This window comes from Gavia stellata, unplaced genomic scaffold (genome assembly GCF_030936135.1).
Source record: "Gavia stellata isolate bGavSte3 unplaced genomic scaffold, bGavSte3.hap2 HAP2_SCAFFOLD_52, whole genome shotgun sequence".
NCBI classification, from domain to species: domain Eukaryota; kingdom Metazoa; phylum Chordata; class Aves; order Gaviiformes; family Gaviidae; genus Gavia; species Gavia stellata.
Genome location: NW_026777025.1, coordinates 1 through 17,415, shown reverse-complemented (window position 1 = coordinate 17,415; position 17,415 = coordinate 1). Strand labels below are relative to the sequence as shown.

At 40.2% G+C, this 17,415-nt stretch overlaps 1 pseudogene; it reads right to left on the bottom strand.

The window, feature by feature from the left end:
- Positions 1 to 1,412: 1,412 nt before the first annotated feature.
- On the bottom strand, positions 1,413 to 16,528 carry LOC132321600 (ATPase family AAA domain-containing protein 2-like; annotated as a pseudogene).
- Between the last annotated feature and the right edge of the window lie 887 nt (positions 16,529 to 17,415).

The window sequence follows — 17,415 nt, the reverse complement described above, 5'->3', positions numbered from 1 at the left end:
AAATCTCATTTTGGTATATGAAAAGTAAATCCTTTAGAAACCTCTTAATGCAGTTCAGAGGTAATTTTTTTTAATTACCTGATGGCACCTCAAGTGGCTTTCATAGAATTAACAACCTAAAGAAAGTATGTGGGAGAAACGCTCTTTCCACAAACATAAGAACTTTTGCTATGGCATATGTTTGCCTGTCAAAAAAACCTAACTTGAAACAAAGCAAGATGTACTACTGTAACTTTCTAAGGTAAAGTTGAGTCTTGCTTCTAATAATGACAATCTTCTTGATACCAGAGAATTGCATTTTAATATAAATTGTTAGTTACAGGTCAGGTGGCTTGTAGTTGAATTAAACTGTAAATAGTGTTCTAGTTACCTGGGGAGAATTACATCTGTTTATTACATAAAAGTGAATATATTGTTAGTGATAAGTATGTTTAAGTAAAAGCAAAGCAGTACCCCATTTTGAAGATGTATGCCTCTTCAAACCAGCAGAGAAAATGTCTCTGTTAATTTGACAGCTATTTTTTAAAAAATTGAGGATAGGCAAAGTGTAAGTTTATGAGAATAAAAGTTTGTATCAGGTGTGATAAAGTATGTGGCATGATACATTGCTGTTATGTCACCTCACACACACAACGTCTGGTGACACTGAATGCCTAACTGTGCAATCCCTCCGTGCTTAGTTTCTTACGCATGTTTTAGTTTCCTTTGTTTGGTTCTTTCTAGTGTGTTTGTGCCAACATCTGTGTACTATGCAGAATTTTTTCTTTTATCTGTATTGTTTGGATGGGTGTTAATAAAAAATGAATCACCTTTTTGGGGGGTTTTGTCTGCTCTATTTTAAGCACAGAATAATTTTGATCATTAACAATCTTACACTTGAAAAACAGCATGAGCCTTAAGACTTTAAAATAAGAACTGTACATGAGCTAGGTGTAGCTAGCTACACCCCACTCTAGGTGTATTGGTTATGTGGCCAAGGCAAGCACAGGAGGATGAAAAATTATATTGAAAATTTACATTTTAATGTAATGTATTACATTGGAAAGGTAATAAAGGAATGTGGAGGAATGGTTAGCTGAACGAGGCCATAGTGCTTTGGAGCTGAGCAACTCATGCTACACGCTGCTGAGCAAGCAGGAAGAAAGGCAACTACAAGCAGCTGAGCAAGCAGCTGTGCAAGCAGAAAAAGCGAAACTAAGTTGAAGTTTTGCGGAACTAAGCCAAGAAGCGTGAGCCAATCAGCAAAGCATAATCAGCGCGTGGACAATGCTAGTTAACCAATCACTAAACACTGTGATTCGCGTGAACACATTGTAAACTATATAAGCTTGATGCTTGTCGCAAATAAAGGAGAATGATCATATTCACATTGAAAAGTGTCATTACTCCGGGACGCACTTTCCAATCTGCGCTTAGAAGATCCGATCACCTTCCGACATCTGGTAGCAGAGGATGGTTAGGATGGTTACGGCGCAACTCTTCAAGAATGCGGTAAGCGCATTATAAGAAGGGATTGGGAAAACAGCGACTGGGAGACGCGCTGCCCCATAAGTGCCCGGGGCAAGACAGCGGAGCAGACTGGCCACCTGCCTCCCAAGGAAGAGCTGCTATCATGGAAAGTGAGGCAGCTGCTACGTTGCTCGCGAGTATACTCTCTAAGAGAGGAGTTGAGACAACGGTGAAACAGCTTTGTAAATTGATTAAGCTGGGACAGTGTTTAGGGCACTTTAAGGACACTCATACTATATTTTCGGTATCTGAGTGGCGTGAAGTGGGGAATTCGATGTGGGACAAGCTTATCGATAGAGATGAAAAGACTGAAAAAGAAATCAAATCCGTGAGGGAGCTGTGGCGGATTGTACTAGACACATTAAAGGCTATGAAGGCAGAACGAGAGATCGCGTGCGCTGCGGCGCAGATGCTTGCCCCAGAGTCTGCCCCCGATCTGCCCAAGCGCGCTGAGAATAAAGTGGGACCTGTTGCCCGATTTTTTGGCTTACCGGCGGTCAAGGGAATGTCGGGGCCCATATGTAAGACTGTAGAGGAGGTAAAAAATCTGGCAGAACAGCATGCGGCTGACTCGCGCACGGGGAGTATCTCCTCTGTCGCTTATGGTAAAGATCCGGAAGTTCCCGATTCGAGGATACAGCTGCAGTCTGACTCCAATGCGGAAGGAACACAGTTAAGAAAGGAGGCAGGGCTCCAACCGCCCAACCCACAGGGTGGGGAATCCTGTTGTGTTCCGTCGGCTCCACCTTCTTATCCGCCATCGGTCCCACCACCACCCACAGAGACAGACCCATTACCATTTTTTCACTGAGAAATGCTTGACTTTTACTTTCTTTCTGGCAAAAGCCAGTGCTCCATAAGAATTAGAAATTCAGGCACACAGAAAAGCACTAGAGAAAAAGGCAGGGTAAAAACAGGAAAAAAAATAGAGTCACGTTGCCATTACAGCACTGCAGGGTAAAACTCCAAAGTAATTTAGGTTAGGAAACACATCCTGCATTGCAAACATTAGGACAGAAGTCTTCTTTTCCACATGTGACTCTGGGTCCACATTGCTTGAAGTACAGCTTTTTAACTTACGCTGCTCCTTAGTGGAACAATACTCATACAATAAAAGAAAGTCAATGACTGTTTTTCAATTAGGTACCATTTGGAAAAACAAACTTCAGAATCAAAAGAACAGCAGCTGCAGACAAACATGAGTTTGGCTACTATAACTAGAGGGGCAGCACGATTATGCAAGAAACACTGTGTGCTGATTTTAGAGAGATGCAACAGAAACAGCAGAATGGAATTAAAGAAGGCTAAAACCTAATAAACAGTGTAATCCTCCTCAGGAAGAAAAAGGAGCTAAAGGACCTGTTTGACCTTTCACTTACCATTTGAATCTCCATCTTCAGAACTTTCTGCTATTTGGCAATCTGGCATTTCACTGTCCCCTCTTAGGTCTGAATGTTCAGAAAGCATGACACTCTTCTTTTCAGAAGCAGATTTAGCCACAAGGAGAACCCTCTCTCTTTCATTTTCTGACCCAGATTTATTTTCATTCCCATTTTTCTGTCGTTCTTGAAGTACGCTTCCATTTTCTTCCATAGAAGAATCCTGTGTGGACTCAACTTCCGTGCAATCCATGTTAGAAACATGTTCTTCTGGAGACTCTTCCGCACTCTCTACTTCATTTTGGTTTTCTGGAACTTTATTCTCTTTATTGAACTAAAATTTCCTCCTCTTTGCTGCGATACTTGAAGACGCTTTGTTCTTTCTGCGTTTCCTTTTTGACATCTCTACAAAGAGATATCAGAAAAAGTAAGCCAAAACATTACCAGAACAGTTCTTCCTTCAAAATCCAGCATCCTCATTGTCGTGGTTTAAGCCCAGCTGGCAACTAAGCACCACACAGCCGCTCACTCACTCCCCCCAGGTGCGGTGGGGGAGAGAACCAGAAGAGTAAAAGTGAGAAAACTCGTGGGCTGAGATAAAAACAGTTTAATAGGTAGAGCAAAAGAACACTGCGCGGAGAAGCAAGCGAAAGAAGGAATTAATTCACCACTTCCCGTCGGCAGGCAGGTGTTCAGCTATCTGCAGGGAAGCAGGGCTCTATCACGCGTAGCGGTTGCTTGGGAAGACAAACGCCATTACTCCGAATGTCCCCACCTTCCTTCTTCCTCCCCCGGCTTTATATACTGAGCATGATGTCATATGGTATGGAATATCCCTTTGGTCAGTTGGGGTCAGCTGTCCCGGCTGTGTTCCCTCCCAACTTCCCGTGCACCCCCAGCCCACTCACTGGTGGGGTGGTGTGAGGAGCAGAAAAGGCCTTGGTGCTGTGTGAGCCCTGCTCAGCAGTAACTAAAACATTCCTGCTTTATCAGCATTGTTTCCAGCCCAAATCCAAAACACAGCCCCATACAATCCAAAACACAGCCCCATACTAGCTGCTATGAAGAAAGTTAACCCCATCCCAGCCAAAACCAGCACACTCATCTTACTTGACTTACAAGGAAAATTATCAAAGGAGCTCAGGTAACATTGTCTGTCTCCCTACATATGTCTAGAGAAAGAGTTGCAAGTTAATGAGGTCAATTTGCTATTAGATTTTAAAAAGCCAGCTACAGAATTTCACTCACAAAACCATCAGCTTCAAGATTTTATGAGCAGAAAATTCTTACTTTAGATAGGAAGTATTACCAGAAAGCAAGGTTATTAGGTGAAGTTGCTTACTGTCTTACTACGTGAACTAATATAGATGAACAGAAAAGCATTTGGAGATGAGCCCTTCTTCAAATCGGTTATAAAGCTGTAAACTTCAGAAGCTAAACACATGTTGGGCAGAGTTAAAGAGACAATTTTAAGGGAATATTTGCTGGAGAAAAATTTGCCTGTGAAGACTTACACCTCACACGCTTTCTGTTAACCTTGTTTAAAACAAACTTAGCATTTTTGCCTTTCAGAAAAACCCACCGTTCTTTGTATCGACGGAGTACTGCACAAAGCGCATGGGTGAAGTCAATGGCAAAATTCCTAGTCCTGTTATGGAGACCAGGAAAGTTCACACCATGTCATGCGTTTTAGCCGAAAGAGACCCAAGTCCCTTTGTTCTTTCATGTCCTTTTCACAGGAAAAGTGGGGAAATAATTGTCTTTCCTTTACATATCTATTATTATTGCTCCCCTATTTTTCTGCCCTTTCCCCCTTCAGTTGGAAATCACACTAAGAGGTGGCATAGATTTTAGCATTTGAGGGCAGGGAAGGGAAAAATACTGTTTCTCATAACTAAAAGCTAGTTGAGTATTCAGAAACTGCCATGTACAACATTTTTGACTTCAAGAGAGAGCAATTTAGGAGCCGTTAAATGTCAGTTGGGTCATCAAGTCCAGTGTCTTACAGTGTAAACCATCCACTGTACTTGAACTTCATAACTATATCGAATGAATGACCTCTGGATTTATCTCACGTTTTGAAGCAAATTAAAAACACTGAACGCCTCTGGCACGAAGAACCAGGCATCACCGAAACCTGTTATGTCACAAAACCAGAGAAGGTATCAGTGACTTTAGCACCTTCTCCAAGAAAGTCTGAATAAAATGCAACTTGCCTTCAGAGCACGGTGTACAGGAATCTACAGGCGCTGCTGGCATCTTCATCTTTTCGTTACACTTTGGGTCTGTTTTCTCACAGCCAGGAACATAGTTCTGCTTTGGCATTACACGGTAGTAAGGCGGAGCATACTTCGAAGAGCTACAACCTTGCAACAAAGAACAGATAGCAAAGAATTGTGTCTTGCATTGTTGGTTACAAATACCGAGACAAGTCTTAAAATCATTAGCGTCAAAAACCATACCTCTTTTCTTGCGAGGTTCTTGAAGTTCTTCACAGCATTGTTCAAAATCTTCATCCATTTCCTCTCTCACGATGGCATATGCAGTATCTCTCAAAGCACAAGCTCTGTGCCTAATGAGACGATCTGAAATTTTACAGTCAGAACTGAGTCTTTTCTACCAGCCGATGAAATCCTTTATTTTGATTACTTATCGAAAGATTTTGCGCTTTTCATAGATAGGTTCTGAAGGGTTATCTCAGTGAATATTTTCAGCATAACAACATAAAAGTTAATCATTAAAGCAAAAGCACTAGTTACTGATCAACACTTCTATCACAATTTCTTGTCCAAGTAGTTTAATGCTACAACATTTACAACCTGGCAAGAAATGCTCTCTGTGGATGTTTAAAATGATCTAATCCCAAGTCTACTGTCCACAGACGACGTTTATCAATTTATACATTTTTAATTTTTCCAAATTAGGGATCAAAACACATTCTTACCTCCAGGGTCTTTATCTGGGTTGTACTGTAAAGCATTGCTGCAGATTAGATCGATGTCTTTTAGGAAATCTCCTGCAGTTAGGTACTGGTGCAAGTCAATCTTCGAGAGAACTGCCGAAAGGTCCATGGGCTGTTTAATGACTGCGTCATAATCAGGTACCTACAAATGAAATATGCGTGTTCAGAGATTTAACACGGTATCTACCAACATTAATTATTTTAATAACGTAAAATAAAGGACTTCTTCAAAGCCCCAAATATTTATGACACATCCAAAGATATGGAAATTAACCAGTTAGTTGCTTGAAAATAGAAGGGCTATTTCAACTGGCTTTGAAGAGACAGACCAGAAGAGGGAAAAACAAGAAGCAGGGAGGTCAGAAGCACATGTGGGGCAGAGAAGGGAGCAGACACCCAGAGTGGGATTCATTTCACTTCGCTTCAGAAAATCACAGCAAAGAAAGCTTTCTCAGTAGAGTCACCCGAGATTCTCTTTGTTGTTGGCGGGAAGAAAAAGGTGCAGGAATGCACCTTTGAAGTATCTGTCCTAGGCATCTACTTTTGCATGAGATAACTGGACCGAGAGGTGCCAATTTCTTTACTCAGACCATAAAAGGAGCCTAATGACTAGTAGAGATGAGGACATCTAGGTTTAGGTTATTTACATCTCAGAAACTAGAAGTAAAGGGAAAGACAAGTCAGTGGATGTTTAGGGGAACAGGACTTTGCTGAAATGCAAAGCTCTATTAAAACGACAGCTGACTTCCAAGTATATGCCCCTGGCTTAGACTTATTCAATACATTACATGAGAAAAAAAAAAGACAGAAGTGTATGGGAGGAAGAAGAAACCACACAGCCCTTATGGTTGATCTTATACGGAGGAGCCCCAGACGAAACAGAGAATAGAATCTTGGAATTTATTTTAAAAACTGCTGTTCTTACTCCTGTTCTCACAGAAACTACTGAAAGTCAATTAAAGAGCTTTAGGCTTTATTAAAACAGTCCTATAGATACTGTTTATAATTATAAAGAAAGAGATCTCTCTGCTTTTCAGTGCTGTAACATGCCTACATGTCAAAGCCTTTTCATGAGTGAACTGTGTTGGCAGTCGGTCTAACTGGCAGTTGGTCTAACTGGCAGTCGGTCTAGATGATCGTTATAGGTCCCTTCCAACTGAAATACTCTAAAGTTCTGAAGGCATTGCAGAAGGAACCCGGGGCTTTCAGTGAAACTCAAATAACAGACACTTGAGGGCCTCAAGGAGTCAGCAAAAGTAAAAGCAAACTTTCTGCTTCTTGAAAAATCAGAATAGTACGGTCCTAAAAACAAAGACAAACCTTCCTATAAAGAGCACACAAACTCTGAGAAATATAAACACGCAGAAATTATGAATACACGCAGATAAAATGGTATTACAGATCAACACTAATTTACCTCCTCTGGGTCGACAGGCTTTGTAAATGCTCTGAAACGTCTGTCACCGGCAAGTCTACGAGTCACATCCCTTAAGAAAATCCTAAGTTCACGCAATATATCCTCCTCCTGCTCCTCCAGCTGTCTTATTTCTTCCTCTGTCAGCTGTGGAGGCTTAGGCGGTGGTGCTACAGGCAGTACTTCCAAGTACTGCCAAGCTTAAAAGAATCAGAAACTTTTAGTCAATTTACGGTACTCAAATACAAGCCTATGAAAAATTATTGATAGAAAATTACCACCAAAGCAAATGCTGTAGAGCTGTTAACTTACAGTTAGCAAAGTTTTCTATGTAGAATATCCTCACCTGTCTTAGTTTTTGATGCAGGAGGTTTAGCAGTTTGATTTACAATTAAGTCCTCAAAAAATGTTCTTCTTTCTTCCTCATTAGGCAACTGGATTTTGAACACTTCATCATCATTAATAAACAATTCTTTTATCTAAAGCACGAGGAGAAAAGATATTTCAGATGTAAGGTCACACAAATTCATGTTCTGTTCCAAAAAGATGAGTGCCTTTCCAAATTAAACTGAATAATCACCTTGATAAGACAAACTGTGAAAAGGTATCTTCTTGGCCTTAAAAGGCTGGATTTTCATAGGTTAGCATGGCAAATTAAAGTATCTTCTCTAAGGAACACCTCTAGAGTTAAAGCTCAATGAAGGGACCCTATGATACACTGATAAAGTGCTGACATTCAGCACCTCCTAGACTGCTTATTTTGTATTTACCTGCCTTGCTGTCCTTTAGTTTGAATCTTTATGGCAGCTATAGAAGGAACAGGCAGGATTCAGGAGACAAGTGTGGGCTTTTTTGGTAAGGTGCTGTGGGTTTTTTTTAAATTAATTTAAATGAGGTGTCTAAAGCTGCACACTTCCAAGTTTTACTCCATTTTTCAATCTCTACTACCAGAAAGTATGGAAGGAATTTCAATACTTATTTTAGAAAGAATTTATTAACCGTAGAAGAATTTCTGTAGAAAGTTAAGCCCTTTCAAAGCATTTGATGATAAACACATCTAGGCAACCCCCTCTCTCCCCCCCAGTAAATGAGACAAAATAATCAGAGCAGCATATTCACATTTTGAACACCTTCCTTTAATGCACACTCTCAGATACCTAGAAAGCTAAGCACATACTCTTACTGAATTTTGTTAAGAAATACAACTAAAAATAGATTTCCAAGTTACTTAAACAGAAGTTGGAACTTAGCTTTCTGATTTGTAAAGCTTTCACCGATATGAAGAAAGAAATTGAAATTTTTAATAAAGAATTTAAATTTGAAATTACATTCTATCATTAAGAGTGTGACCATCGTACTTTCTCTGTAAAACTATCTTTCACTTTTCAGTAAAAGTATCTTTTTCCCATGTACATTTCAAGCACCGTATATTCTTGCCTAAGTACATACCTAACAATCTTGAAGTCACTGGAATTATTGTCTGAAGTAAATGTTTATGTCTGTCTAATGAGCATGAGTGTGTGAGAAGGGGGAAAAAGTTGGGTCAAAGTCAAGCTCTTTACTCAGAAAACACTTTAGGCAAATGCTTTCAAGCATTGTTTTGTCTAAGCAAATTTTAAGAGACCTGGTTAGGGTGCCTGAGTAATAACAGTATGAATTTGCTTAAGAGTGCACAGTACTCCAACGTTTAAAGGATTTATAAATTAACAAAAAACTGACTAAAAAAAGTAAGAAAAGTATCAACAGAAGTACCTCTTCTGGGAGATCTGCATGACACACATCAGATGTTGCAAGCAGCAAAACTGGAGCAAATGCTGGAATGTTCTGCAGTAGTGTTGTAAAAGTAGCTCTCAATGTAGCTCCAGCAGCCTCCCACCACAAATGGATATGTGGAATATAAATGATACTTGGTGCTGTTCTTTGTGCTTCTCGCATCAACTGGTAAAATGAAAGCTTGGATAAGAAAACTAAACCATGTACAACAGGCTAATAAATAACTACGCGTCAGTCAAACTGTCTTATGAAATAGGAGCACATGCAGCCAAAACATCAAAACAATCCAACAAAAGAACAACTCCTTAACAATAAGGTAAAATTTTCACTTTACTCAAATATGGACATTGCTACACAGACAGAAACTGACCTGAATCTCTGCCTGATTTCAAAACTACTTAGGTGTAAGGTAATGCCTAAAGAGCCTTACAACTCAGCTGCTGTGGTGGTGTGCCTGAAAAAACAAGACTAACCCTTGAGCAAGATGTATTAGCCTGGGTAAATCACTACACGACTCTGACTGCACCATTTTCAATTCAGAGTGCGCACATATCCAAGTCACTCTGAAGCACAGTTTGAACAAGCAAAGACCTATGTGAAAAGATGAGGGCTGACACTGTGAAAGAAGCCTGGTTACAATTCATAACTTCACGTACATTTTATAAGAGGTGACCAGTCTGAATAGCTGCCTGAATAGCTAAATCACTCACAGCCTCTCATTATCAATCAGACCAGATTACGTGCTTTGGAAGACCACAAGCCATTGCCTACAGATGGTACCTCGATCACAGAAGAGGACGTGCATCTACCACATGAGGGAAGCGGCAACAGTCCTTTCACATGACAAATTTCTCCGTGCACCCTTTCAGATTATCAATATTCAGGGAGTTCCTGTCACAAGATGGGAAGTGCACGTGGTATATCCGGGCAGTGACTAGACATGCTAGTTATATGACCGCAGGTGCAACCATCACATAACACAAAAGGAATTGTTCCTCTTATGTGACAAATGAGTATCCAGTCATGTAACATGTCCATCCTTACTTGTAGAGCTCTCAAATGCTGCTACTAAAGGTGAAAATATTTTAATACAGTGGTGTCAAACAATGAAAGGGATTTCCTGCCTAAAAGTAAAAAGGAAAACAGCACTAAATCTGCTTATATTTAATTTATAGTATAAGAAAAACAAACATAAGCGTTCCATGAATTTTAACGCTTTTACTGCATATACTGCAGCAGTACAAGCTGTATATGTATATATAAGAAAAGAAACACTTCTTTTCCCCAAAAGCTTGATTGCCTTACAAATATAATGAAAATGAAGGTTACAAAAAGTGCATGACAGGCAGTCAGGCTGCTGCAGAGCCATCTACTGGGAGCACAGATTCTTAAGCAGCAATGAAAACAACTTTCTGGATCCCACCGAGATGGGGAGGACTTCTTGCTATAAAGAGGGGTTTATTAGCAGCACCTCCCAGCTTCCCGAGCTGCTAGCAACATCCTCACTTTCCATTCCTTTGGAATGAAAGATACGGCCACATGTAACATCCTCATTTGGTATCATTTGATCTAGCAGAAAAGTGGCTTTTCAGACAGAAGTAAACCTAACAGCACATTCAAACCAGGCCACCTCCATTAACAATGAATTTTGCTTACTTTACTAGTTTATATACAGTTCATGAATCCTATGAGATTAAAGAGAAAAAACGGTACCTGTGCACATGTTTCTTCCGATGATGTGATGCTAACGAACAAAACAGATAGGTCTAGTGTATAGACTGGAAACTTTTCCAGGGCATGTATTACTGCAGGTGCCAAATGAGAAGCTTGCCCGTATCCTGGCTCTCCAACTAGTAAGAATCGTGGCCTGTAAGATGTTGGCTGGTAATAAGCATTTCTAGAACAGGAAGAAGAAAACAAGTTTAAAAATGAGGTGATGAATAGGCACACAGATGATAAGGTTTTTTCCTATACACCTTCCTTTCTTTTTTTTTTCCCTTTCGGTAAATACTCTCCATGTTCCAGCAAATAATAAGCTGGTCTGTGATCAGGAACACTGTCAAAGCCCATTTTCTTTTTAAAAAACTTGTACCATACCTCCCTTAAGAAATCCTGCCAATCCCCAGCATGTCTGCTGTTCCTTGGCTGGGTTAAGTAACAGCTCTTAAATCATACAGGGGGACTGTCCAGCTAAATACACATGTGACAACTCATCAGTAACCCAATATGGGGGAGAATAACAACTCTATCTCTCAGCACACGCCAATCTGGATCTCCTCACTGCCCGTAGACACTGATTTTCAGTAGGTCTTGAGTTTAAGTAGCTGTGAGATCTCTACATCTGTCTAGTTTAGCTGAAATTTGGCCATAGTTACTGGAGATAGTGGGAAGGAAGGAGTAGAACAACATTTCTAGAAAAAAATTAACGTGGGCACTGAAACACATTAGCTGTATCTGAAGAAGTACACAAATGGACTGGTTAAATTACAGCAGTACACTCAATATGTATTAAGATGTATATTTATTTTATTCAGTCATTCTAATGTTTCATCTTTGAATTGTCTATTAATTTCCTAGTAATCCTGCTTTACTAGCATGAAACACATTTGTGAAGAGCATTCGTTTTTTTCCACCACAATACTATTGTACCTTTGCTGGCTGAAGACAAAGGTATAGAGACCTAACCAAGCTCAGCAGGTCAGAAGATTTTCTGGACAGCGCAGCAATAGAAAGTGAGAAAAATAACTGACCCACCAGTGACGACAATAATCTGTTTTTTCAACTGTCAGCTTATATGACTTCCACATTAAAATGTTAAAAAGTTAACATAAACTTAGTCGGTTAAAGGTACAAAATGCAGACATTGTTTAAGTTTTTCTCACAGTGTTTTAACAAACCATTTCTCAGTTCTGTTTCTGCTACATAATTCGCTGCTGGTTTAACAATCTTGGAAATTAGAAGGGCAAAAGATGTCTACACGAATCTGTAGGGGTTTTTTAGCTAAAAGGACAGGTAGCACGTTTCTTTGGTCTTGAGTCTTTCAAGGAATGCCATGGATTAAATCAACACATTCTAATAGTCTGCTGTGGACCACTTTGACTTAGGAAAAGAGGGCTGGGCCATTCAGTTTGATGGGTTATGGCAGTGTACTCCATTAGAACCTCAGTACCCAGCTGGATCTTCACGCTTACTTCTTGCAAATATTGATCACCCCCCCACACCCCTCCTCTCTACTTCTTCATCTACCACCCCTCACACCAAAACTGTTTACAGACACGGCCATCTGAATAATGCAAACATCAAGGGACAAATATGTACCTGCTAAAATTGAGGAATTTTTCCTTTTGTCTACCAGGCATTTTAGGAGTTGGCTTATCTTCAAAGATTGATGGTGATTCCTCATCACTGTCAATCGCATAATTTCTTAAAATATGATTTAAACTGTCTGAAAGACAAGAGAGGTTTGTTAACTTTCCTGAATAGTCCATATCTCGCTCTCACATTAATACAGCTTCTAAATCAGTGCTGGAGACCCCTTATATTGTATTTCTTCATTTGAGGGCACATGCAGAATGTTATTTTCTGAAGAGTTTATCCTACCACAGATCTAAGGAGATTGCACAAGTCTCTACAAAGCTGTCCTACATCGCATGATTTGCATAAGGTATTCTCTCTCTGTTGGTGAAAACAACAGGAGGTTTCTTCCTTAGAATAAAGATGATTAGGAACTTCTGTAGTTCCTAGACACCTGAAAAACCCAACAAGGCCACTTCCTTCTGGAGCAGGTTCCCCCACTGGATGTGGGGAAATTAAGTGAACGTGGTGGCCACAGACTTCCCTTTGTCTAGGACTAGTGAGTCAGAATATACAGACCAACACATCTTCTAAATAAGGCTCCTCAAAGATCCCCGAAGGAAGAGATCATGAAAGGCCGACAACGGAGACGGGATGCAATTACCAATCCCTTAGCCTCTCTGCTTTTATATTGTTGGTGGGTTTCTGCCTCTTTCACCAATGCAAACAATCTACCAGCTCTACTGGGAGTAATACTGGTAGGATATTCTCCAGGGATTAGGATAATAACTAACTATTCATGGATCTCCGTTAATCAGGAGTGCAGCGAGTTTATCGATTTATTTGCTGTCACCAACCGACAGACAACTTGGTCAGGGTTGATGCAGTCAGGAGTGTGAGCTCACATACGCTATGCAAGCCAAGCCCCAGAGTATACGTTACTGAAACATTCTGATCTCATGTGCAGGCGTACAGTGTGATCCACAAACATTCAAATTAAGAGACTATGGTTAAAAATCACGATAGCTGTAACACTATTTAGCTTAAACCACTTATACTTGTATTGTGGTTCCGACATTCTTCACAGGAATTAGAAGCATTCATGTAAAAATGCCCTCTCCCCCCATTTAAACATTTATTTTGAAAGAGGTGCCTCACACATTAAACCTTAAATCCATCTCTACGAATGATAAACACGATATTAGCTACTGTCAGAAACAGGGTGCTCTAGGAGAGAACGCGTAGTTCTCTCCCATGTATTGCGAGTCATTCACAGCTCCCATCCAGCACTTCAGTTTAGAATCCAGAATAAAAACTATGCACGATATTCCTGAAATAAAGGCGTGCATGTGCATATTATAAAATCCTACTGTCATTATGGCTGAGAGGTTTCTGTATGTTGATTGCACAAATCAGAAGTTTTTGCTTTGGCAGAAGTTTAAAGAAGCGGCTACTATTGTTATACCTTGCTGTTGGTCCTTCTTTAGAGCAAGCTCTGCGTGGGGAAATACTCTCTGCAAGGCTTGTAAAATTCTTGCTAGTGTGTTTTCAAGCAGTGGTTTTGAAATAGGTGATAGTGCTCGCCCAGGTGAAGCCACAGCCCTCCGTGAAGCTGGAACAGTCTTCTGCATAGCCATGACAAAATCCTTCGCTGTTATTTTAATAGAAGCAATATCTAACTGCAGTTTCTCACTGCTTTTGTATATTTGAGGATAGCGGCGGCGCAGAGCACAGAGGGCAGCTTCAGCACATAAGCATTTAATATCAGCACCACAGTATCCTAATAAACAAAACAAGAATCAAATGTTATGTCAGTCTCAGGCAACACAGAAGTCAAGGCCAAGGTTTCCAAAGTGCAACACTGAAAGACTTTGTATGCAGCTAAAAATTAACAGGCTAAGAGATAATCCAAAGCGTTACCGAACTGCAGAGAAGTTTTGTTATGTGGCTCACAGCTTGATACCCTGCGCTTATGAAGCGGCCTCCTAATCAGAACTTTAGTCCTGAGGAAGATGCCCCAAAGCTATTTAATGTTCTGAGAGACAAGAAGAAAATGACAAGAAAAGAAGCATCTAACTTTGTTTGCTCCCAAGGCGTGTCAGCTGCCTCACGCTGCAGCAAGGCACAAGAGCTCGGGTGCTGCCTGGTACAAGCTCGGATTCCTTAGGACTCAGTCACGTGCAGGGACTGACTTTGTTTTCAAACTTACCAACACATTTTTCAGCTAGCTCTTCAAGAAACATGTCCAGTGGCTTAGGGGTCCAGTCTCGTGTGTGAATCTTGAAAATATCTTTTCTGAGAGCAAGAGTGCTTCAGGGTGAAAGTGCCTAATTGGATTAAATAAGTAAGCAAACATGAACCACTTTGGGAATGAAAAATCTTAAGTTGCTCCAGCACCAGCCTTGGTAAAAGTTGTTGTTAGCAAAAAGGAATTCTTGCGTGCACACCATTTCTGTCATTTTCTAGATGAGATAGCAGTAATTTATAGCTAATTCAGACATTGATCCTTACTTAAACATTTCAGTGACTAGCAGCATCCCCTTTTCTTGGCTGGTCACAGTGAAACCAAAATTAATTCTAGAACTACCTACTTGTTGAAATCATCTTAGTCATATATATTCAGTACCAGATCTGCCCTCCACAGCACAACGCAGCTCTCTCCAGACATCCCTCTTTTGTCCAAGTTGTACAACACTGATTTCGACTTTAACTGCTCCGTGATACTGCACTGTTATGTGATTTTGTTACAAAGAGGGACTTTGCCACATTAGCATTAGGGTTGAGTTTAAGTTCTGACCTCTTTATTTGGCAGGCTGAAGAGGAACTCTCGATCAAACCGTCCGGGTCTTCGTAAAGCAGGATCTATAGAATCCAGCCTGTTGGTGGCTCCAATTACCACAATCTCTCCTCTGCTGTCTAACCCATCCATAAGTGCCAGAAGTGTTGATACAATAGAGCTAACAGAAAAATATAATTTTCATTCACTGGTTTAGTAAATTTTGTTACGTTTTACATGACCTTCTCCAATGACCACTCAAAAAGGACAAGCTTTTATTGATGAGATGCTCCTTACTGAAAGACTCGTTTTAAGACATAAAGAAACAGACAAGGTAACACAGGTCTTGTGCTGCTATCAAGCTTAGTGAATTGTTTTCAATTATTGTTTAAAAACCATCTGAAGTTTAGTAGCATTGAATTACTAGTTTTCAGGACAAATGAATGTGTCACATGAAGTTAAATAGGTTGTGGTCTTCTTTTCACAAAGATCAAGCAGCTTCTATGTAGGTACAAAAAATGTACTACCTATGGATTTCGTCTTGTTCACAGGACCGCACAGGAGCAAGACCATCTATCTCATCAAAGAAAATAATTGAAGGTCGCATCTGGTAGGCCTAGAATGAAAACACAGGAATACTGACATAAGTAAACCAGCACAATTTTAAAGAGAAAAACGTCATAGTTGGAAAGTCACTGGAGCTAGATTTTTCCAACTAGCATCAGGGATCTCTACTAATGGAGCTAACGGAGTAAGTGGCACGAGTAACAGAAGACAGCAGCTATGTCAACCCGCTGAGACTGGGTGACAGGAAACAAATCATACCAGTAGTTTTTACAGCTATTTGGCAACCACCGAGAACAGAGCCAGGACTTAATTCAATTAGAGGTTCTGGAAGCAAGCTTCTGTTATGAATTTAAATGACCATGCTTGCAGCCTGCATCTGTTTCCCTCTGATCTAAAGCCACCGTCTCTTGCCTCTTGAAACCTTTTTTGTGGCTGTTTGATGTTTTTTTGAGGGGGTGTGTGTTACTTTGTGAGGTTCTCTCATTTGCTTTATTAATCTTTCCCAATACACCTCAAGATTTCAAGCCCCTAAAAAACCCACTGAAAAAAGAAACACTGACAATCCCGTTTCAGTGGAAGGAACTGACAAAACCCAAAAAAGAGTGAGTTCTTAAAAATATTGACCACAGAAAACTACAGTTACAACTCGGACAGAACACGTGGCACGTTTCCACCTTACCTGATCAAACAATAAACGAAGCTGTCGTTCAGATTCCCCTGCCCATTTACTCAGGCAGTCGGCACCTTTTCTCATAAAAAAGGCTATTCTCCTGTCACCTTGGCTACATTCATTAGCAAGTGCACGAGCAACCAGTGTCTTCCCAGTCCCTGGAGGGCCATAGAAGAGACAGCCTCTGCAATTAAAAATACCAAAGATTCACATAAGAAAAAAACATCATGGCAAAGTACCTATTACAACCCTCATCCCTACAACACACAACTCTTCTCTCTAGCTTACACTTCACGTGTAAGAGAGCGGTAACAGCTGAAGCGTGAGAAAAGTCAAACCAGATGGAAGTTTTGTGTTCCTACACAACTCAACAAGGCAGTAGACAACATGAATAAAGAGGATCATGCAGATGTACAGAACCTTGAGAAATGATCGTAGTGTCCCAGAACAACACTTCCAAAACTGCTGACAAACTAACAGGGGTGGTTACAGCACAGTGGAGCCAAACAAGAACAAACTTCAGCACAGAATCTAAGACTGGGCTAACTTATGAATCACCAGTTCATTCTTCAATGATACATGGCACATTCATTCTTGTTTTCACAAAAGGCAAGATTTGATAGTAAAGCATTTAATTCTCCCGTAAAAAGCTTTAAGTTAGTGGACTTGGTCTCCCATTGCTGATGATAAACGAGGAGGAAGTCTAAAGCTGGGATATATAAATATAGCCATCAGATAAATATAGCCATCAGATAAATATAGCCATCAGCTAGAAAAGCCAATACACTGCTGTTTCAAAAAGAATTTAAATGAATAAAGAAGCAAAACACAGATTTTGTTGTCGTTCTTTGTAATACTTTTAAAGTTACTGAAAGCAAAGGATTAAAAGTCCTATTTCAATATACCATGATTGAGTTTTGCTGACCAAGAATATGTAAAGCTAACAATTAAATCTCTAATAATTTCATTTCATAACTAAGTACAACAAACGCTGCAAGGTTCTAGTTGCAAGTCCTATCAATTGTAAAATTGATACTTGAGCACTTGAAAAAAAAGAGAGTCGGTGGGAGA